Genomic DNA, 23041 nt, shown 5'->3' with positions numbered 1-23041 from the left:
ACCCTATCCATGTCCCTCATGATTTTATAAACTTCTATAAGGTCACCCATCAGCCTCCGATGCTCCAGAGAAAACTGTCCTAGCTGATTCAGCCTCTCCCTATAGCTCAAATCCTCTAAACCTGGAGATGCTGAATCAGCTGGGGCTCTTTTCCTTGGCATATTGGAGGCTGAGGGGTGACCTTATAGAAGTTTATAAAATCATGAGGGACATGGATAGGGTGAATAGACAGGGTCTTTGTTAATCCTTTCTGAATCCTTTCAAGTTTGATAATATCCTTCCTTTGGAAGGGAGACCAGAATTGAACACAATATTCCATTAGTGGCCTAACCAATGTCCTGCACAGCTGCAACATGACCTCTCAACTTCTATAGTCAATGCACCAGTCAATAGAGGCAAGCTTATCAAATACCTTCTTCATGACTCTGTCTACCTGCAGCTCCACTTTCAGGGAACTATGAACCTGCATTCCAAGGTCCCTTTGTTGAGCAACACTCTCCAGGACCCTACCATTAACTGCACAATTATTGTTCTGATTTGCCTTTCCAATATGCAGTACCTCACATTGATTTAAATTAAACTCCAACTGCTACTCCTTGGCCCATTGACCCATATGATCAAGATCTTGCATTGAACCTCTCCAAGAATTGCAGAATTTGCATGCTAAATATAAATTAATCTCACCTCAGAATTTTCCAGGACTTCAACTTGCATTGTGCGAGTCTGTTTTTGCGTAACAAAAAACGTCACGGTGCATTATCAAACAAAACACCTGAAACCAAAGTTACTGGGATAGATAACCGAAACTTAGCCAAGCAAGTACGTTTAAAGGGAATCTTAAAAGCGAGAAAGGATAGCAAGGGAATTCCAAAGTGTAAGGCCTGGAGATTTGATAACATGGCTATCATTAGTGAATGATTAAATTAAGGTTCTGTGAAAGACTTGAATTTGCAGATCAACCTCTAGATCTCAGAGGAATGTAGGGTTGATTAAAGTCACAGAAATAAAGCAGGGTGAGACCATGAAGAAAGTTCAAAATAATTAAGGTTTTGAAATTGAGGTGCGGCCAGACCAGAAGCAACGTCATCTAGTAAGCACAGAGTTCATAATTGAGGAAATGTGGATGGAATTTAGTTGTAGCAGTGGAAACCACATCTACCAGCATTGCCTTTCAACAGCATCTTTGGTAAAATTACCAAGTAAGCACACACTTTCCTGGGTAGAGTCAGGCCTCTTGTTTGATTTAATGTCTTGTAGGGTGGAAACCCTACCTCTAAGAACTGTTAACCAATTGGAGACCAGCAGCTCCCCAATGAAGGCCGTGTCACTGTAAAAGGTGACCATGAAGACCTTCGCTATGATCATTGCTGGATCCCCAGGTACTGGCAAAAATAACAAAGTTTGCTGGGTGGTGTTCTGGACGCATGAAGGACCTGTGCAATTCTCATTTCATCTATGAGCAACTATTGAATCCCGGTGGGTTCAGGGATATTTGGATTAAAGTGGATCATTAACGAGCCAAATTGACTACATGCCAAGTTTTCTGCTTTGGCCCCTTGCTGCAGCTCGGCTATTGCATTCAGTCAGTTTTCCCACTCCAAGTTATCAGACATACAGCCGCCTGCATCATTCTTCAGGCCCGACTGCCATTTATCCTGCTCCAGCAAGCTCCACTAGGTTCCATCCTCGGTGTGAGTTAGATAGAGAGCTGCAGACCTTTGCAAGACTTCAAATTTATGGACTAAGGAAAGCACCCAGGAGAAGATGGAGCCTGGCTGTAACTGAGAGGAAGGAGAAAGTGAGCTTAGACAGAAATGGAGGTAAGCAATGCCATGGAACTGTATTTCATATTACAAGTGCCCTGTTAAAAAAAGATTAATGGTCCTAATGTAAAAGTCAATCACTTATGTATCAAAAAGGAGATAAATGCAACAGTGGAAGCTTCCTCCTGCAAAGTTTTCCAGTTTAGTTTTCAGAATGTATCTTAAATGTCATTTGAATGTTTCTCCTTTTTCTTTTTATCTTTGTCCAACTTTTCTTTCCCTGTCTTCATTTCATTTCCCGTAGCTAATTTTGCCCAAATTCATTCCCCTTCATTACCTCAGTTTTCAGCTTAATCCTTAAATTTCATTTGATTGAATGTCTGGAAAACGGAGTTATCTGTTAATAATGTCATGACCACAGATCATTTTTGGAAACATTGAATTTTTAGTTGTAACTTTTTTTTTAGAAGAGCAATGTTTAGCAAAAATATGACTGCGGATATAATTGCTGTGGCTGTAGAGAAGAACCTAGAATGTCACACTAGAAGATTTCAAGCAAACCGCAAATGGAGAAATGCACTACAATGTGAATAGCAGTCTCCTGTGAGTGTATATCAGATTGTGAACATGAAACAGATACAGTGTCTAAGCAAGAGACATGAGTGTGTTTTCCTTTTCCAAGGATATACAAGGTCAGGGTTGTACAAATGTTTTGCAACTCTGTTCTGTGTGTCCGAGTGGGCTGAAGAGCTTATGTATCCTAATGTGCTGAGGTGCTCATGTGCAGTAGCCTAAGTTCAAGCACTAACATGTTGTGAAAATCCCAGTCAAAGAATCAGCCGCTAGTCACCTCTGAATTATGGGTAAAGGGACTTCTTCTTTGAGTACTGAAAGCCAGTTCACAAGCCAGTTCAAAATAATTGCAGCTAACCTGTAAAGTCAATAATCACTAAATGGATTGCTCGAAATCAATGTTCTGCTATACTGCTCTTCAGAAATGACCAGACACTGTTTTTTTTTACTTTTATCTCTTTTTAGACTCCTTCCTTATTTCTAATCTGTGTGTGTGTGGTGTTATTATTTCATTGCACATTTAGTAACTAATAACCTCACTCCTTTTGATAATTCAAGAAAGTCTGATAATATTGGCCTATTATTTAATTATAGTTTGATTTGGTTCTTGTGAAAGGGTCAGGGAGGGAATCTTTTTAAATTAATCCTGTTGTAACCAACCAAGAGGAAGGAAAGCTAATACAACCCTCCTCACTCAGGCGCTTGACAATTTCAGGTATCTCACTGTTTCAGGCAACAGCCTGACTCCTGATGAAAGGCTTTTGCCCGAAACTTCGATTCTCCTGCTCCTCGGATGCTGTCTGACCCTCTGTGCTTTTCTAGCACCACACTCTAAAGGACATTTACCATAACATGCAGGACTAATTCAGTGAAATGTGGACATTTAATTGTACAATGAAGGGTTTATATGAACTAAAAAGTTAAAGCAAGCACACTCTCCATGTAGGTACAGCTTTGTTTGTTTCTGTAGTTGCGTTAATATCCAAGTTTCTTGGTTCAAAAGCCAAATAAGCATACAGCTCTTAGATGACACAATTCCTCTTAATTCACACAGACCTTTTACTGCTAGCTCTTCATTGTAATAGGGGACAAGTAGCAGAAAATGGGCAGAGCTCCATCCACTGTGAAGAGTGGGATTGAGCACATTCAGCAAGCAGACACTTCACTTGGAGAGTTATTTATGAAGTGTGCAGCCAAGTGCCCTGTTGTGCATGTGCAGAGTGCTGATTTGCCTGTGCCAGGATCAATTTGTGCATTCTTATATTACTCCTGCTGATACCTAGTTAAGGGCAGGAAGAGTCTGAATGTCATTTTATGGAACAGCTGCAGCCAAGAATAGGCATTCAGCCTGTTGTGAACTATAGTTTGAATGAGAAAAACCTTCTGAAAGGTAACTTCAAATGTCTTACGCCTGCCAAATCATGACACCCATCTACAAACTATGCCCCCCCATGCCAATTCATTTCTCCTGATCCACCCCTAATAGTCTTTCATACCTTCTCAATGGTATCTTAGACTCATGTCCCTCCACCAATTTCCTGTGTTGCCTCATACTTTCCAAGTCCATACCATGTCCATGCCAATTTACAAAGTATACATTTTAGAACATAGAACATAGAACAATACAGCGCAGAACAGGCCCTTCGGCCTTCGATGTTGCGTCGATCTGTAAAATATTCTCAGCTCATCCCCCTACACTATCCCATCATTAATACACATTTTCCACAGAACCAATGAATCTTACAGTAATAATGAAATGTGTGAAATTGCTTAAAAGAACCTTTCATAACTTCCTTTAAAATAAACTTCATCACAACTACTCTTTAATGTTGTTGATCAAACAAACCGCTAAAATGCCAAAAACAGAAATTATAAGCACTTCTTTACACCTCTTTATTTTTTGTGAGTAAATGAAGAGCCATTGGCAAAATACATTTTTAAAAGCTCAATCAAGGAATGTTTTCCCTTGTGTACAGCTGCTTCATCAAAATAAATGAAATCTTAATTCTCAGGCAAGCCTTATTATGCATGCTATCTAACCTTCGCTCCTCACACCCATCAGCTCCACATCCCCACACGCCCCTGTCACCCTGTGTCCCCTCATACATACTGTGACACCTCCACCCCTATTCAACCATTATCCATTATTGATTAACAGACATCAACAGTTGGGTTCTGAGGAAGGGTCACTCGAGCTGAATTATTAACTCTGGTTTCTCCCACAGAAGCTGCCAGACCTTTTCCAGCAACTTCTGTTTTTAATTCATCAACAGTCATGCAGAAATGAGAAAAAAAATTCTAACAATTTTACATGATGTTCACTCCTGCACAATTGATAATGAAACAACTCATATTCATAAAATCCATACAGACCTTTTAAACCTCCCCAAGTAATTAGTTTGTTAGAAAAAATGAAAACGTCCAATCCATCCTATATATCAATCAAAGAATACTGATTCCTTAATAACCTATTTAAGCTGTCAATCATATTATAAACTAAACCCCCTGTTGAGGTCATCAATACACATTTTCTACAGAACCAATGAATCTTACAGTAATAACGATATGTGTGAAATTGCTTAAAATTCCGAACTCAGTCAAGCATTCTTAATGAAATAACGATTGTTCTTATGAAAATGGCTATGAAGAACTCAATTGAAGCTTCATGACCAAATGCTACTTTCTTCTCCTAACTTATACCAACAATTAAAGCAATCCAGTAGCATTATTTCTTAAAAAAAGAAAGCAATAACTCAGCAGGTGTGACATTATCTGTGGGGGAAAGCAGAGTTAACATTTCAAGTCTGGTGACTCTTCATCGGGACTCAGAACTGCCAGACCTGCTGAGTTTCTCCAACAATTTCTGCTTCTGTTTCGGATTTCCAACATCCAGAGTTCTTTGTTTCATTTTAATGCTTATGTTTAACTTTCACTCACAGCAGCAACCTCTTCTTTTGAGCTTAAAGAGTGAGGCATTTTTAAAAAATCTTCAGACGTTAAGTCGTATAAACTTTACTCCCCACCCCTTCTTGAAAATTTAAGCTTGTTCCATCAGGTTCTGACACTGAATCTGAAGGTTAAGGCCGTTGCACCAGCCACAATGAATTCTGTTTGAACTCAACACTGAGTTGTAATGGCTATGCTGAGTTTGAGCTTCCAGCATGTGTGATTTATACCCCACTCCCATCTCCTAGCCAGCAAAAAAACAGATTATTAAGAAATGAGGTAGGATTTCTTGATCCCACTCTTCATTTTAAAGATCTGTAGGGTCTGCCTAGTTCCATGAAAATATGGCCATTATAGTTTGATGGCACAGATGGGAGCCATTCTCTCCACCAAGCTGGTTCTTCCCTGAGACATCCAACCAGTTCCATTTCCCAACTCAGTCTTGTGGTTCTTTTAGTTTTTCTAGTGCAAGTGCTCACTCAATTTTCTTTTGAAACCATTGATTATTTCCACTTTCACCATCATTGTGGTGAATGACTTGCAAGTCATCATAACACAAAGCATTAAAACGCTTTTCCTCACGTTCCCTCTAGAGCTCTTATCCAAAATTCATCATCTGTGTCCCTCCATCCTTGTAAAATCCACATCTGTCTACTATATTGTGTGTTGAATGTGCACAAAACCAACCAGAATTGTGGCTTTTGATAACATAACCATGCAGAATTTGGTACATGGAAATTATTTAGTACACATTTTCTGGATTGTACCTGAGACCAAACCCAACTCTACTAAAAGTGAGGAATCCTTGTTATTCTGGATCAGTGGTGCTAGAAGAGCATAGCAGTTCAGGCAGCATCCAAGTAACTTTGAAATTGACATTTCGGGCAAAAGCCCTTCATCCTGATGAAGGGCTTTTGCCCGAAACATTGATTTCGAAGCTACTTGGATGCTGCCTGAACTGCTGTGCTCTTCTAGCACCACTAATCCAGAATCTGGTTTCCAGCATCTGCAGTCATTATTTTTACCATCCTTGTTATTCTGCCTATTGTGTAAGCTATTTATGATATTGCCCTAAACTGGAGAATTCTGTCCATAAAACTCTCTCTCCTCCATTAATATGCTCCTTAAAACTTACTTCTTTGGTCGAGCTTTTAGTTATTCTCCATAATATCACCTTATGTGTCAAAGTTTGTTTGGCCAAGCTGCTTTGAGATATTTTACTACGTTAATGGTCACAGTAAATCCTCAATTAAAGTTATGGTTGTACTCCTGAAACTGAAAGTTTAAGTGAAAAGACTTTAAGCAATCATAGATTTCTCGAGGAATAAAGATTAACGTCGGGGCAAGCTGCCTTTGGACATTTTAGCTTGAAAGAAATGTTACAAATTAAAATACTGCACAGTATGTTCCTATCTGAAATAATGTGCAAACTAAAATGCATCAGTGAATATGAAAGAAATCTGAACAAGGCAGTGATAACCCTTGTACATTTAAATATATTTTTCAATACACTCACCTGTATTATCACATTGATCAGTTTCCATCTATCAGCGTTTGTCTGTACAGGGAATTAAGGGATCCCTACACTCTCCAATGACTGGTACAAGTGGGACCATTCAGTCAGAGTTCAGAACAGCAACCAAGACAAGGGAGCAGCCTCAATGATGGAGGATATGGCTCAAGACAATAATAGAGAGTGGGATACAAGTTCAGGTATGAGGACAGAAGGAAGCAAGGTCATGGAGATGTGGGGAAGCAAAGCCAGGAGATGGGGGAGGGAGGAAGGGTGAAGACAAACTAGGAAGTGTTGCCAGAGGAAACAAAGGATGTGGAGGAAGTAAGCACACTGGGTGTAGGTTACTCCAGCAAGCAATGTTGTTGATGGAGGAAAATAAGAACTTTAAACCAAAAATGTCAATGCAACTTGAAGTAATGGATCTTAAGAATAAAACAATGTTAAAACCAAGTGGCCCAACTTGAAGTGAGGACGTGTGATATAAGTATGTGTTGTTGCTGCGGGGGCATGCAGAATTATCGAATTATACATCACCAGATTAAGACATTCTTTTCTGTGTCATTTAGGCTTGAGAATGGAAAATCTTCCCTACTTGCTTTCCTACATTTTCGTTGTCAAAGTTATTCAACGATCAGAATGTGATGGTGCCTCAGTAAATATAATTAATTCACTACCTCTTCTTCAGTCCTCTAAGGAACTTATTTAACCAGTGAGGTAAAAATACTATTCTTCCTTAGTTACTCATGGATCTCCCAGCCAATTTCTTCAAATCATCACATCACAAATGAAGTATAACAGATAAAGTAACTGATGCACAATACTTTATAAACGTTTTAAAATAGCTAGGCTAACAAGGCATGTTGATTTTAACCATATTAAATGAATCACATTCCTTTGTGTTTGGTCATTAAATAATTGCTTACGCAAAGTATCCAAAGGAATAAAATATCAAGCAGAATGGATTACGTGGCTGTAACAGCATCTGTTCAATAGTCAATCTGTTTTATACTGTGTTTTAAACTAAAACTGTGACCTATTTATCAAGTATTACTTTGGGGTAATTTTGAATTGTATATAAACTATCCCTGAGACTCCTTACCCTTGAAGTATGGTTCTTCAACTCATTGCGTACTGGAACATTCCTTTCCTTAGAGCTGTGTATAGTAGGTTCTCAAATACAGCTTTCGAATCTAGTGTCCAAGACCTTTTTCTTCACATACTAATTCTCCCCATTACGGGGAGCCGACTCCCAGACTGGAGGCTGTCACAGGCAGGCAAGTCCCAGGCTGCAGGACTACTGCAGGGAGGCAAGGCCTTTAGTTTTGAAGCCTGACGTGGTGTGGAGACCTGGCCTGGTGCTGTCTGAAGCCAGGTGCTGGCAAGCACTATAGTCAAAGAACTGTAAATTAGTACTTAAAAAAAATCCTTCTTTTTATTTTTTTTATTTTATGTTTTATTTATTATATTTTCTACTTTATACCAAATACTTAAGTATCTGTACCTATGTATCTTGTGCCTAAGATGGCTCCGTAAGTGGTGCTCATTGGAGTGCACATGACATAAAGCTAATTCTAAATCTGGACTGATGCCTTCTCTCTTACTGATATCAATGTAATGTGATCAATTACAGCATCACTACATAAAGGAATCTCGGTTTGGAGATGCTGGTGTTGGACTAGGTTGTACAAAGTTAAAAATCACACACCACCTGATGAAGGAGCAGCGCTCTGAAAGCTAGTGCTTCCGATTAAACCTGTTGGACTATAATCTGGTGTTGTGTGATTTTTAACTTTGTAAAGGAATTTCATTACGCCATATAATCCACAAACAATGAATCCTCCCCATCTAACATTCCTCTTTAGATTTCATCCAGGTTGGCATTCTTGAAATACAGTCCCACCCATTCCCGAAGTATGTCATAACTGGTTAAATAAAAATAACTGATTCATCTAGATGTAGAAGAGAACTATCTCCCCATTGCATCCTATTATTTTGACCAATCTTTAAATGCTTCTTCATGACACGACTCCAAACTGTTCGTATTCCAACTCAATAATCCTTAGTTCGTGACCCAACTACTTTCATCGCATTGATCTAAGAGACAATGGTTCTGAAAGAGTTAATATTCAGGTTACATTTTGCCTCACCAAGTGTGATGATGTCACACAGTCTTTGGTTGGAGATATTGAGCGCTGCACAAGAATCCAAAGGGAGAAGGTGAGGCCAAAAGAAAGGATTCGAGAGAGAGAGAGAGAAACAGAGAGAGGAAACTGGTGATGTTTTTACCTGAAGTCACCACAGCTCAGGAAAAAGGGGAAGTTGAGAAGGAGAATCCTTGATGGTAACTTCAGCTACCTGCAGGAATTAAAGCCACACTATTAGCATTTTTATTCCTGATGAAGGGCTTTTGCCCGAAACGTCGATTTCGAAGCTACTTGGATGCTGCCTGAACTGCTGTGCTCTTCCAGCACCACTAATCCAGAATCTGGTTTCCAGCGTCTGCAGTCATTGTTTTTACCTTGCAAAGCATCTGTCCAGCTAAATGAGCAAACATACACAGAGACATTTCATTAATGGAGCATGGTCTTAAATTGGTTGGAAATTAATGTATTCACTACTTTGTCAACTATTTACTTCCAAAAATATTTTATGCAGAATGTAACTTTTTGTAATTCATTCTTTCACTGGATGTGCATGATTGGCTAGGGCATTTGTTGCTCACCTCTAACTGTGCTTGAGAAGGTAGTGGTGAACCACCCTTTTGAATTACATGTGAGATTTGTACATCCATAGCTCTGTTAGAAAGGAATTCCAAGATTTTGGTCCAATATCAGTGAAGGGACAACAATATATTTCCAAATCAGAATGGTGTGTGGCATGATGGGGAACTTGAGGTGGTAATGTTCCCATGCATCTGTTACCCTTGTCTTTCTAGATGGTCAATGTTGGGGTTTTGGAAGTCCTATCAAAGAAGGCCTCCCATTTTGTTTATGGTACACACAACTGTCACTGTATGCCTGTGATGGCTGATTTCTTTTTCACGATAGCGGTGAAATATGAACCATTGATTTCCAAATCCCAACATCTGGTTTTAATACCTTGGGCTTTGTGCGCTGAAAGAGTTTTGAAAAGTAAAAAGCTTAAAATGACTTAAAATGGAACAGCAATCAGCTGACTGCACAAGCTAGCCAATCATTGTGAAGCTAGCAAGGAATAAAGAAAATTACCTGAACTGAAAGTAACATTTTATCGAAAGATACTGAAATGACTACACCAGGTCAGGCATGAAAAACCTCTTATCTCCCATTTTGTTGTCTAGTAAGTTTCACTTGTTGGAGAAGAAAGGCATCACCTCCAATTATTAACAGACTCAGACTATGAAGTATACCAACCAACTATACGTCAAGGAGTTGATGCCACATATGGAGGGATTGGCTTATGAGGAGAGATGGAGTAGATTAGAACTAAACTCATTGGAATATAGAAGAATGAGAGGTGACTTTATTGAAACATGCAAGATTCTTAGGGATTTCACAGTGCAGATGCAGAAAGGTTGTTTGCCATTGTGCGAGAGTCGAAGACAAGAGCATACAATCTCAGAATCAATGGTTACACATTTAAGACAGAGATGAAGATGAATTTCTTCTCTGAGGATTTTGAACCTGTAGAATTCTTTACCACAGAGGGCTACTGAGAGTGGGTTAGTATATTGTGTATATTCAAGGCTGAGATAAAAATTAAGGGTTATGGGGAAAAGGCAGGTAAGTAAAGTTGAGAATGATCAGATCAGGCATGTAGAGCAGACTTGATGGGCTGAGTGGCTTATGTCTGCTCTTTTGTCATATGGCTTTAAAAAGTGTTGCTTTTGGTTCACATTTAATGTTGCATATCATGGAATTTAGATTCAGTAAAGAAAGCTAAGCCAAGCATATTTCCCTGGGAATTATACAAATCAAAATAAATGATTTACAATCAGTTTTTCATTGAATAATGTCTGTTACTGATACACAAAAAACTGAGAGAGGTCCCCCCGAGACTTCATTAAATAATAAGTTAATATACTTAAGCCCAATTTTTTAAATGAAAAATGTCATTGTTCTGATGAGCAATGAAAGTAGAAGCAATTTTATTTCTTCTGCCAATACGAAACACAGCAGATGCCAGAATTCTGAAATAAAAACAGGAAGTGCTGAAAATACAGTGCAGCTCAGAAGATGAAAGTTTTGCTACCAAACTTAATGGCTTGTCTTTAATCTTGGACTATGTTGCTATCGGGCAAATTAACTTTGAAAATGCAAGTTAAGTGTATGTTTCAAGTCTTCCATTACCATCAGGCTTGTCATCCATTAGAAAAGCGTTGGGGGTGGGGGTTGTGGAGACAATCGCTGATTTTAATCATTTCATTTGCTGTCCCCAATAACAGAAAAAAAATTGTATAAATATTTTACAAGATAATGCTGCTAATACTTTGGAATCATTCTTGAAATCAGTTTTGCGTTAGCATTTGGCTGAAGCCTATTACCAATGGAGGGAATGTGAATTTTAAAGCTGCATGAATCAGGTCTGAGCAATCCTGATATTTTTAGCCCCGTAAAATCTTTGCTGCAGTCTAAATTGTTGACAGTGGCTTAGGATGTCTTCAGACTCTTCGAAGGGATTGTAAGAATCCAAAGACACCCTTGGAGGGGACACGCTTTGTAATTTAAGTTCATTTTGTTTTAATGAGCTTCAAGATGGTAATATTTTTAAATACATTCACTTCTATTATGTGGGTACTTGTCTTTACCTTTATTTCCAGAGCATTCCATCAGCCAGGTCTATGTGCCTGAAGACCGTCCTGCACTCAACGCAAATTACTGTTGTAAATGAGCCTATGCCTCAGCAAAATCTAGCCACAGAGACGTCTTAATTTACACTTGCAATTATTTGTTTTGTCGATCTGTGAGTAATGTTCATGTTGGTATGTGAGTGCTCCATTTTAGCACCTATTGTCAGGACAAAATACATTTAAAAAAGTCATCCCACATCTGATAGAAAGTAAAACTTCATCTGCTTGACCTCAGAAGCATGTTCTTGTATCAACCTCAGAAAGACAACTGCAATTTGATTAATAGCAGCATTTTTTCAGTCTTTCAAAAGAGTTTTGATCTCACTCCAATGTTGTATAAAGGGAAAATTGTATGATGATGTGTTACTTTTAGTTTCAAGGTGTTTATAATAATAATATGTAGAATTTCTATTTTTAAAACATGGTTAATACAATGTTCTTTTAATGAGAAGGAATAGAAATGCTCACTCAATTTCAAGTGTATTGATTAGATATTAATTAATCATAGGATTCATCTGCAGTAACCATCTTTTAGCATGATTCAACTACCTTAAAAACCAAAATAACATTCTGAAGAAGAGACATTGGACCTGAAATGTTTATTCTGCTTGCGCTCCACACTTGCTGCCAAACCTGCTGAGTTTTTCAAGCAGTTTCTACTTTTGTTTCTGATTTCCAGCATCTGCAGTTCCTTGCTTGCTTTCGAAAAATCTAATTAATCAGTAAAACAAAAGCTTGGGATATGAATTCTGCTCTAGAGGCTGGGAAACAGGGAAGTTAGGAATTCTATAAACCAATACAAAACTTTATCTAAGCAACTCTCTACATATTCCGTCTTCTCCAACCATCAATATAAAGTTTGAATAAAGATGCATCACACAAAGCGAGATCATTCCTTTCCAGCAGGACCTCAGTTTCATGTGTTACCTGCTTGTTAAGATGCCACATTAAAGATTAATGCAGAAAATGAAGCTCATGGACTGAAAGGTAACATATATTGTGAGAACCTGTATTGATTCTTCATTATTTTTAGTTTAATATTTTTTGTTTGAAATTGTGAGGTGAAGGTGACCTTTCGACTGTTGTTGCAGCTTGTGTTAAAAAAAAGGGTAACAGAACAAACAAACAATTATTTGCTTGTGAGGCCAGGCCTGGAAGTTAATTGCACGTTGGTTCTTGATCAAAAGGTTCAACAGATTCTTTGACACCAGCCAAGGACATATGTTTAAACAGATAGTAGATGTTTGGCCATAAGTGATGTCAATACCAGGGAATTGATTCCACCAAGTCTGGGAGAGATCTTATGCCCAAGCAGATGACAGATGTTGAATGGTAATTGGGACCTTTCTGGGAAATGGTCAGTCTGACAGGGCGAGGTCAGAGTTCAAACTGACTTTCGGACTGTGAATTCTTTGAAAAGGCATTTAGCTGTTGATGCACAGCATGAAAATTTGAAACCTCCCATGCTCAGCTATTAGATATTCGGTGAACAGAAACTAAGTTAAAAGTATCACAGACTTCTTCAGAGTAAGCTGAAAAAGAGGCCCTGATTGACTTTTTGAGAGAATTTGCCAAGAAACAATAACCTCTCCCTGTGGAAAAAAGCATCATGGAAAACCTCATAACTAATCCGTGTCTTCAGAATCCTTAAGGGGGAGGGTGTGCAGCCAGAAGTCGTGGTACACATTGGCACCAACGACATAGGTAGGAAGAGGGGTGGGGAGGTCATTCAAGAGCTCAAGGAGTTAGGCTGGAAGCTAAAAGCTAGGACAGACAGAGTCGTCATCTCTGGGTTGTTGCCGGTGCCACGTGACAGAGAGGCAAAGAATAGGGAGAGAGTGCAGTTGAACACGTGGCTGCAAGGATGGTGTAGGAGGGAGGGCTTCAGATATTTGGACAATTGGACTGCATTCTGGGGAAGGTGGGACCTGTATAAACAGGACGGGTTGCACCTGAACCAGAAGGGCACCAATATCCTGGGGGGTAGGTTTGCTAGCACTCTTCGGGGGGGTTTAAACTAATTTGGCAGGGGGATGGGATCCGGACTTGTAGTCCAGCAAGTAAGCTAGCTGTGTGTCAGGATGTTCAAGACTGTAGGGAGGCTGTGGAGAAGGTAGCACTGACAGGGACTACTTGCGGACACAGAGATGGGCTCAAGTGCGTATACTTCAATGCAAGGAGTATCAGAAATAAGGTGGGTGAACTTAAGGCGTGGATCGGTACCTGGGACTACGATGTTGTGGCCATCACGGAAACATGGATAGATGAGGGACAGGAATGGCTGTTGGAGGTTCCTGGTTACAGATGTTTCAGTAAGATTAGGGAGGGTGGTAAAAAAGGAGGGGGGGTGGCATTGCTAATTAGAAATGGTATAACGGCTGCAGAAAGGAAGTTTGAGGGGGATCTGCCTCTGGAGGTAGTATGGGCTGAAGTCAGAAATAGGAAAGGTGCAGTCACCTTGTTGGGTGTTTATTATAGGCCCCCCAATAGCAGCAGAGATGTGGAGAAACAGATTGGGAAACAGATTTTGGAAAGGTGCAGAAGCCACAGGGTCGTAGTCATGGGCGACTTCAACTTCCCAAATATTGATTGGAAGCTCTTTAGATCAAGTAGATTGGATGGGGCGGTGTTTGTGCAGTGTGTCCAGGAAGCTTTTCTAACGCAGTATGTAGATTGTCCAACCAGAGGGGAGGCCATATTGGATTTGGTATTCGGTAACGAACCGGGACAAGTGGTGGGCTTGTTAGTGGGTGAACATTTTGGTGATGGCGACCACAATTCTGTGACTTTCACCTTGGTTATGGAGAGAGATAGGTGCGCACAACAAGGAAGTTTTTACAATTGGGGGAAGGGAAATTACGATGCTGTAAGACAGGATTTGAGGAGCATACGTTGGGAGCATAGGCTGTCAGGGAAGGATGTGGTGGAAATGTGGGACTTTTTCAAGGAGCAGATACGACGTGTCCTTGATATGTATGTACCGATCAGGCAGGAAAGAAATGGTCGTGTGAGGGAGCCTTGGTTGACGAGGGAGGTTGAATGTCTAGTAAAGAGGAAGAAGGAGGCTTACATAAGGTTGAGGAAACAAGGTTCAGACAGAGCAGTGGAGGGATACAGGATAGCCAGAAGGGACCTGAAGAAAGGGATTAGGAGAGCTAAGAGAGGGCATGAAAAATCCCTGGCGGATAGGATCAAGGATAACCCCAAGGCATTCTATGCGTATGTGAGAAACCTGAGAATGACGAGAACGAGGGTAGGTCCGATCAAGGACAGTGGTGGGAGACTGTGTATTGAGTCGGAAGAGATAGGAGAGGTCTTGAACAAGTACTTCTCTTCAGTATTTACGAACGAGAGGGACCGTATTGTTGAAGAGGAGAGTGTGAAACGGACTGATAAGCTAGAAGAGATACCTGTTAGGAAGGAAGATGTGTTGGACATTTTGAACAACTTGAGGATAGACAAGTCCCCCGGGCCTGACGGGATATATCCGAGGATTATGTGGGAAGCAAGAGAGGAAATTGCAGTACCGTTGGCAATGATCTTCTCGTCTTCACTGGCAACTGGGGTGGTACCAGGGGACTGGAGAGTAGCGAATGTTGTGCCCCTGTTCAAAAAAGGGAATAGGGATAACCCCGGGAATTACAGGCCAGTTAGTCTTACTTCTGTGGTAGGCAAAGTAATGGAAAGGGTACTGAGGGATAGGATTTACGAGTATCTGGAAAGACACTGCTTGATTAGGGACAGCCAGCACGGATTTGTGAAGGGTAGGTCTTGCCTTACAAGTCTTATTGAATTCTTCGAGGAGGTGACCAAGCATGTGGATGAGGGTAGAGCAGTGGATGTAGCGTACATGGATTTTAGTAAGGCATTTGATAAGGTTCCCCATGGTAGGCTTATGCGGAAAGTCAGGAGGCATGGGATAGAGGGAAATTTGGCCAATTGGATAGAAAACTGGCTAACCGGTCGAAGTCAGAGAGTGGTGGTAGATGGTAAATATTCAGCATGGAGTCCAGTTACAAGTGGAGTTCCGCAGGGATCAGTTCTGGGTTCTCTGCTGTTTGTAATTTTTATTAATGACTTAGATGAGGGAGTCGAAGGGTGGGTCAGTAAGTTTGCAGATGATACAAAGATAGGTGGAGTTGTGGACAGTGAGGAGGGCTGTTGTCGGCTGCAGAGGGACTTAGATATGATGCAGAGCTGGGCTGAGGAGTGGCAGATGGAGTTCAACCCTGCCAAGTGTGAGGTTGTCCATTTTGGAAGAACAAATAAGAATGCGGAATACAGGGTTAATGGTAGGGTTCTTGGTCAGGTGGAGGAACAGAGGGATCTTGGGGTCTATGTACATAGATCTTTGAAGGTTGCCACTCAGGTGGATAGAGTTTGTAAGAAGGCCTATGGAGTATTATCGTTCATTAGCAGAGGGATTGAATTCAAGAGTCGTGAGGTGATGTTGCAGCTGTACAGGACTTTGGTTAGGCCACATTTGGAGTACTGTGTGCAGTTCTGGTCGCCTCACTTTAGGAAAGATGTGGAAGCTTTGGAGAGGGTGCAGAGAAGATTTACCAGGATGTTGCCTGGAATGGAGAGTAGGTCGTACGAGGATAGGTTGAGAGTTCTCGGCCTTTTCTCGTTGGAACGGCGAAGGATGAGGGGTGACTTGATAGAGGTTTATAAGATGATCAGAGGAATAGATAGAGTAGACAGTCAGAAACTTTATCCCCGGGTACAACAGAGTGTTACAAGGGGACATAAATTTAAGGTGAAGGGTGGAAGGTATAGGGGAGATGTCAGGGGTGGGTTCTTTACCCAGAGAGTGGTGGGGGCATGGAATGCGCTGCCCGAGGGAGTGGTAGAGTCAGATTCATTGGCGACCTTTAAGCGGCATTTGGATAGGTACATGGATGGGTGCTTAATCTAGGATAGAAGTTCGGCACAACATCGTGGGCCGAAGGGCCTGTTCTGTGCTGTATTGTTCTATGTTCTATGTTCTATGTTCTAATCCAGCCAAATTGTCTTATTTATCCCTGAACTGTGCTTGTTCATCTTTCTGTATGAATGGTGGTGAAAACAAATCTTATTGGGTTTTAATTATAGAGTCAGTTAGATTATTTCACTCTGCTATAGTTGCTGTGCTGTTAATGAATTGCCAACTGATTAGCTTAAGCTATAAACTAAACTTGATTATTTGCAGAGTTTGGGATTGGTTACTCATGAAGTCTGGTTGGGAACCATTTGGGTCAATTTTAAAGTCTTTAAAGTTTTTAATTTTGCTGTGTTGCAAATAGAGCTACAAAAGCTGATTTGGCTTGGCTGTTTGTGTCATAACAGCATTGGCAGGGATCGAAAATTGTCTGGCTAACAGAAAACAGGGAGTAGGCATAAATAGGTCTTTTCCAGATTGGCTGGATGTACTAAGTGGTGTGTGAGTAGTGTGTCACAAGGATCAGTGCTAGGACCTTAGTTGTTTCTAATTTATGTGAATGATTTTGATGAACGTACAGAAGGTGCGACTATGAACTATGCTGGTAACATTAAAATAGCTGGGAAAGTAAGTTGTGAAGAGGACATAAAGAAGTGACAAAAAAAATAGATAGGTTACATGAATGGGCAAAGATGTTGCAAAGGGAGTACAGTATGGGAAAATGTGAAATTGTCTATTTTGTCAGGAAGACTAACAAATAAACAGATTACTTAAATGGTGAGAGATTGCAGAACCCTGAGAGGCAGTGATATTTATGTGTCCTAGTGCATGAATTGCAAAATGTTAGTATGCAGCAGCAGCAAGATATTTTTATTCATTTATGGAATTTATGGCCCATTGCCATTGAGATGATAGTGAGCTGCCTTCTTGAACTGCTACAGCCCATTTTTCTGTAACTCAACTGATAGTGCCATTAGAGTGGGTGTTCCAGGATTTTCATTCAATACATTGAAGGAATGGAACTGTATTTCCAAGTCACGATGGCGAGTGGATTGGAAGGGAACTTGCAGGTGAAGATATCCCATGTAAATGTTGCCCTTGTCCTTTCGGATGATCGTGGTTCATACTTTCAAATGGTTATTTCAACCCTATCTACCTTCCTGTGTCTTCATGTGCAGTTTATTATAGAGACTTGCCTCTATTTCATCTGTCCGACTTGGATTCTGGCAATCGAATGTGTGTCTGACATTCAGGGATACTTTTTAAAGCCTTATAATCTCATCCTAAAATAGATTCCAATGCATCCTCCTCTCTCAAGGCTCATCTCCATTACAATTTGAATCATATGGACTTTGTATCCAGGTTAAAATGTTGTTTAGCTATCTATGACACCTTGGACTAAAATGGAGAGTTTGAAATCTGCCATTTTCAATACCTTTCTGAGAATTTGAAGACTAAAAGGCTACCCACACGCTTCTGCTATTGTCTACAGTTTGAGCACCTTGTTCTGTGATGCCAGTAAGATGGGTCTTCCTTTAATCATTTTAGAAATGTCATGAAGGCATGTTGCCAGATAAAATTCAGGACAGAACACATTATTCCATTCATTTTAATTTAAATACGTAGTCCTAAAATACAAGTCCACGTACTTTGATTTGTAACAAAGTGTTGATTTTAAAAAATAGTAGTAGGTGACTCAGCAATGGCAGACGCAGTCATGTTGATATAGACAGGGAGAAGTCTGGTGATTGATTTAAACAATGGAAAAATTGGCAAATGCTGCACACAATTTACACCTATCTCATATCTTTAATATAGTGAAATACCATGCTCCACATGAAGGGAGGTTTGAACACTGACAGAAATTAAAGGAGATTTGCAGCATAATCTCAGAAGTGAGCTGGATCAGATTTTAATGACAAAGAATTCATAGCACTAAATGTAGGTGAGATTCAAATAATACATTATGGATAACATGATCTTGTAGTTTTTGTTGCTTTAATGAGATGGAGAGGAATTTCTTAAAGTATGTTGTATTCCTAACTTGCCTCTGGTTTGCTCACCTGTTTTTATTTTGTGTCTCACTTAGGTTACAGGACTGCTCACTGATGATGAGTTGCTTAAGGCATTGTAATTGTATGAAGGAACTGGTCATTTCTCATTCACCATTTTTGTATGTTTGCAACAATAAAAAATGCCAACAGACACACAACTAAGTTTAAAAAACATAGTAATTAGTAAGAAATAATATTGCTTCTCATTACTGGTGATGGCTTGACTTACAATGCAAAAAGGATAAAATAGTTGACATTTTATTACCAACAGACAATTCTCTATCAGGCTTATGCATTAAGTTATGCATGAGGATGAGTCAATAACAGTGAAGGCATTTCAAGAAAATCCAATGGATGTAAATGCTTTCTGAAGATAGGAGATGGCACTGTGTAAGTACTGATACTTGCAGTTCTTCACACTAGTATTAGTTACTGAGTGTTTCACTCAGAGTAAATGCAGCCAGTGCAGGTAGAAATGCTGACCCATTTGTATAAATCCAAGCATGTGATTTCTGCTTTCCCGTTATTATGCTGTTCCCGATATTCCCTGATTATATTTTCGACATAAAAGAAGTATAACATTTGTGCGTCATAAGTATATACCTAACAGCAGGAAATCTGAACTCAAATCCTACGTTCAATATCACATGAGCATTAAAGAGCATTGCAAACTAAGATAAAGCAGATCAAAGAGGAAGCGGTGTCACACTGAGAGCCGTGTCAGCAAATACACTTCATTTCAGATGCATAGCTACAAACTGCAGCACATCCTCATTCAATGTTAATACAAAATATTATGACATGAAAGGCATTAATAGTCATCCAGTCATTACTCTAGAGTCCTCTTTGCAGGCTTATAGCACTTAATGTCGATTTCTTTGGGTGTGCGGAGGATGTCCTTTGAGGAATTACCGCAGAAAGATTGAAAGATTATTATTTTGAAGAAAAAGTGCAAGGTGGCTGATAATGTAATGACTGGTACTGGTAAGGCAGATGCAGCATGCAGCAGCAATAAGCCCAATTTAGGAACTTTATGTAAGTGAATGGGTTGGAGTTAGTTAAAATATTGCCCCTTCTCTTTAACATGGTTATCTAAGGGCCAATTTATAATCAGAGCATTATCATCTCTTAACACAATCAGAAAGATACTAATGTTGAGGTACTTAATCTAACTTAATCTAATCTAGTTTAATCACAAAATATGATTAAATTCTCTCTTGATTCAGTAAGAGACTATTGAAATAGAGCTGCAGAATTCAAAATAGGGTTTCACGGATAAGCTTAATGTGCTACCCCCTCTATTTTTGTAAAATATTACAAATTACAACTTGCAAGTCAGGTAGTTTTTAACATTTTCTTGCGGATGCTTTGATTGTAGTTTATAGATGAAGGTAACCTAACCCTTTATTGCCACACCTCAGCTCCTAACAGGTGTGTCTTATCAAAGGAAGAGATACCAAACAGATAGCTTTCCTTAACACCAACACTGACAAGGCCTGTTTCAGATCACATGCTATCCCAACATCGAACCATATGACCACACCTGCATCGTGTTAGATTTTGGGGACTGGTGATCGCAGTTACCCAACACAGGCTTTCAGACACTTGTAAGCAATTTTCAGAAAGTTTGCTGAGTTTGTTAAGATGCAGCAGTTTAGGAACAGTGTACTATTCACTTAGATAAAGAATGGAAATATATGACCTGCGACAGATGAGAACACTGATCCTTTAGAGTTCACAAAATCTCCACACTGTGGAAGCAGGCCATTCAGCCCATCAAGTCCATGCTGACCCTCCAAAGACTGCACTCTCCATCATTCCTGCATTTCCCATGACCAATCCACCTAACCTGCACATCTTTGCACTGTGGGAGGCAACCAGAGCACCCAGAGGAAACGCATACAGACATGGGGGAGAATGTTCAAACTCTACACAGTCACCTGAGGGTGGAATTGAAACCAAGTCCCTGGTGCTGTGAGGCAGCAATACTAACCACTGTGCTGCCATCCTGAGGCCACTCTGTAGAATGAAGGAGCAGAGGCAGCAGTTTTGGAATGATGTAGTATTCAACCCTGATGCTTGCACTCTTTTGGTAGTAACAGTCTTTGTTTGTCTCTTGGATTGATTGAGGGGCACTCCTGATCTTCTCCCAAGAAAGTGGTGTTTCTTTGCCCTGAGTCTTCTCTCTCCCCCTCGCTTCTTATCTATCATTTGCTGACTTCTCCTATTTTGACATTGGTAATCTATACAATCTGAAACCTTATGACCAATATCTATTGCCAGTTACTCATGAGGTCAGGAAAATCATTGTCCCCATTGCTCACTTTCATTGAAATGTTAGTTATTCCTTCTCAGAAAAGATCTTGTCTATTTATCCTATCCATGCCCCTCATGATTTTATAAACCTCTATTAGGCCACCCCTCAGCCTCTGATGTTCCAGAGAAAATAGCCCAGGCCTATTCAGCCTCTCCTGATAGTTCAAACCCTCCAACCCTGACAAAACCTTTGTAATTTTTTTCCTGAACTCTATCAAGTTTCACAGCTTCTTTCCTGTAGCAGGGAGACCAGAATTGCACACAACATTCCAAAAGTGGCCTAACCAATGCCCTGTACAGCCACAATATGTCCTGCCAACTCCAATACTCAATGCACTGACCAATAAAGGCAAGTTTACCAAATGCCTTCTTCGCTACCCTGTCTACCTGCGACTCCAAGAGGGATGCTAACAGTTCAGGAAGGTGGTCTATTACATGACCACTGAGCAATCACATGATCACATGAAGGCAGCCAATTGGTATGTGGACACATGGATGTCTGTTATCAGAAGCACGACCACACGCGGAGGTTCACCTGACAGAAAGAAAATTCACCAGCAGTGTCATCCACACAACCCTCTCAAGGGAAATTAAGGATCTGCAATAAATGCTGGCCTCGTTTTGCAATGCATACATCCCAGGAATGAATAGAAAGCTCCAATAGCTGTATATGCAAGGCCAAGCGATTATGCTGTCCCAGAAGGTCTGCACATGGAGCCTATTAATCATGAAAGAAGCTGCAACAAAACATATGTCTTGCTACAGCAATTTTCAAACCTACTTCTTTGAGAAAAGTAATAGTTTGTCTGTGGATTTCCTTGAGTTTATTTGCCACTGTGCATTTTTTTTAATGTATAGCAGCTGTAGATATCTGTCAAATGTCTTAGTAATACCAAGCATATGACAGATGCATTGCCCAGGCCAGCCAATATCATTAACTTGCTTATCAAAATCAGTGAACTGTAAAAACAAACCCCTGGTTTGTTCAAGATGCAGATCATTGCTGATAACACAAATTTGGCTAAATACAGGGTTTTAGCCCAAGATTACCTATTTCCTGAAGAGAGAGATTTTCCATTTCAAGACTCTTAGATTATTTTTAATTCATTCATGAGTTGTGATTTCTGGCTGGGTCAGCACTTACTGCCCATCACTAATAGCCCTTAAGAAAATGGCTATGTATTGCTTTTTTGAACTACTGCCATCTAAGTGGTGCAGAGACATTTACAATGCTAGGGAGGAAATTTCAGGTTTTTGACCTAATGATAGTGAAGGAAAAGAAAATATCATTAGTAAAGCGATGGAGGCATCATCAATAGTGCTGTCAAGCAGCACTTGCTAAGCATAACCTGCTCAGTGACACCCAGTTTTGGTTCCACCAGGACCACTCAGCTCCTGACCTCATTACAGCCTTGGCTCAAACATGGACAAAAGAGCCTGATGTCAGCAGTGAGGTGAGACTTATAGCCCTTAACATCAAGGCCATATTTGAGTGACTATGACATCAAGGAGTCCTAGCAAAACTAGAATCAATGGATACTAGATTAGTGGTGCGGGAAGAGCACAGCAGTTCAGGCAGCATCCAACGAGCACCACTAATCCAGTATTTGGTTTTCAGCATCTGCAGTCATTGTTTTTACCTTGTTGATTTTTACCTAGAATCAATGGATGTCAGGGGGGCAAAATTTTTCCTGATTGGAGTCATGCCTGACAGATAGGAAGTTGGTTGTGGTTGTTGGAGGTCAGTCATCTCAGCTCCAGGACATCTCTGCAGGAGTTTCTCAGGCACAACTGTCTTCAGCTGCTTCACCAATGACCTACCCTCCATCGCAAAGTCAGAAGTGGGGATGTTCACTGATGACTGCACAATGTTCCGCAGCATTCATAACTCCTCAGATACTGAAACCATCCATGATCAAATGCAATAAGATCAGGATAATATCCAGGCTTGGGGGCTGACAAGTGGCAAGTAAAATTCATGCCACAAAAATATCAAGCAATGACCACCTCCAATAAGGGACCACCTAACTACCACCTCTTGACATTTAATGGTGCTACCATCACTGAATCTCCCACTATCAATGTCATTGGGGTTACCATTGATGAGAAATTTAACTTCACTCA

The sequence above is a fragment of the Chiloscyllium punctatum genome, chromosome 20, assembly GCF_047496795.1.
Source record: "Chiloscyllium punctatum isolate Juve2018m chromosome 20, sChiPun1.3, whole genome shotgun sequence".
NCBI lineage: Eukaryota > Metazoa > Chordata > Chondrichthyes > Orectolobiformes > Hemiscylliidae > Chiloscyllium > Chiloscyllium punctatum.
The sequence above is the reverse complement of the archived record's forward strand: the minus strand, read 5'-3'. Positions refer to the sequence as shown.